Genomic DNA, 1,567 nt, shown 5'->3' with positions numbered 1-1,567 from the left:
AGGACGCTGAGCTCCGCGATTCTTCTATTGTTTTTGTTTGTTTGTTCTGTGTTTTGTCATTCTTCTTCTATAAGTTTTACCAGAGACGAACTCCTTAACATTAAGCAGCACATCCCAGACAATATTTTTCCGGTTTTTGATTATTCGGATGTTTTGTTGGACATTCTAGTCGGAGGTACAGCTGTGTTGTTCAAACGCGCATGCAGACGCAGAAGAGGGAAACGCGCCGGCGCCCTGGTGAAGCTCCGCACGCGTGGCTTTCGGACTGCGCTCCCAAGCATTCATCTTGCGAATGTCCGTTCCCTTCCTAACAAAACGGATGAACTTCTTCTCCTCACCCGCACCAACAAGGACTTTTCAAACTCTGCTGCACTGTGCTTCACTGAAACCTGGCTGAGTGAAGCCATTCCGGACGACGCGCTTCATCTGTCGGGCTACCAGCTGTTCAGAGCGGATCGCATCGCGGAGTTAACGGGGAAAACCAGAGGTGGTGGATTGTGTTTCTACATCAACGAAAGTTGGTGTTCAGATGTAACAACGCTGAAAAAGGTATGCTGTCCTAATTTAGAGGCACTCTGTAAACCTTTTAAACCTTTCTACTCGCCGCAGGAGTTTTCCTCTTTCATTCTCGTGAATGTGTACATGCCGTGCGTGAGTTGCGTGAGCGCCGCGATGCAACAGCTGGCCGAACAAATAACTGAAATGGAGCAAAGGTACCCAGACTCTATTTTAATCATTCTTGGAGATTTTAACAAATCAAATCTCTCCCGTGAACTGCCAAAATACAAGCAGCACATTACGTGTCCCACCAGAGACAGCACTATTTTGGATCACTGTTACACAGCAATAAAGGATGCATATCACTCTGTCCCACGAGGGGGCTCTGGGCTCTCTGATCACTGTTTGGTTCATCTTATACTGATCTACAGGCAGAAACTGAAATCACTGTTTTAAGTATTAAGGACGTTTTCACCTCACTGATTGGAGTGTTTTTGAAGCTGCAGCCACCGATCTGGACGAGCTCACAGAGACTAACTTCATATATCAGTTTCTGTGAAGATATGTGCATTCCTACCAGGACATTCTTATCATTTAATAATGGTAAACCGTGGTTTACTGGGAAACTCAAACAGCTTTGTCATGCCAAAGAGGATGCTTACAGAAGTGGGGATAAAATCTTGTATAACCAGGCCACGAACAGACTAACAAAAGAGATCAGAGTGGCAAAAAAAAACTACTTTGAAAAGCTGAGAAAAGAGCTTTCAGCTAACGATCCGGCATCAGTATGGACTGGTCTGAGAAACATCACCATGTACAAGACACCACCCCCACAGTTTGTGGAGAATCAACAACTGGCTGACGATCTGAATGTGTTTTACTGCCGGTTTGAAAAGCCCAGTCTCACACCCCACACCCGCTCTGATCTGCACTTCACACATGAACCAGGTCTTCAGAAAGCAGAAGACTAAGAAATCTTCAGGCCCAGATGGTGTTTCACCTGCCTGTCTAAAAGTCTGTGCTGACCAACTGGCCCCCATCTTCACACAGATCTTCAACGATCACTGGA

General features: G+C 45.9%; 2 protein-coding genes across 2 annotated transcripts in view; one reads left to right on the top strand and one right to left on the bottom strand.

The window, feature by feature from the left end:
- The window catches only part of LOC107680187 (gastrula zinc finger protein XlCGF57.1-like), a 964,523-nt gene that overhangs the window by 757,202 nt on the left and 205,754 nt on the right, over window positions 1–1,567 (top strand). The window lies entirely within an intron of this gene.
- The window catches only part of LOC107680189 (gastrula zinc finger protein XlCGF26.1-like), a 27,681-nt gene that overhangs the window by 20,979 nt on the left and 5,135 nt on the right, over window positions 1–1,567 (bottom strand). The gene's annotated exons all lie outside the window — the stretch shown is intronic.

This window comes from Sinocyclocheilus anshuiensis, unplaced genomic scaffold (genome assembly GCF_001515605.1).
Source record: "Sinocyclocheilus anshuiensis isolate Anshui unplaced genomic scaffold, SAMN03320099.WGS_v1.1 scaffold492, whole genome shotgun sequence".
In the NCBI taxonomy this organism is placed as follows: domain Eukaryota; kingdom Metazoa; phylum Chordata; class Actinopteri; order Cypriniformes; family Cyprinidae; genus Sinocyclocheilus; species Sinocyclocheilus anshuiensis.
Note: the sequence above shows the minus strand (reverse complement) of the source record. Positions and strands in the feature narration are given on the sequence as shown.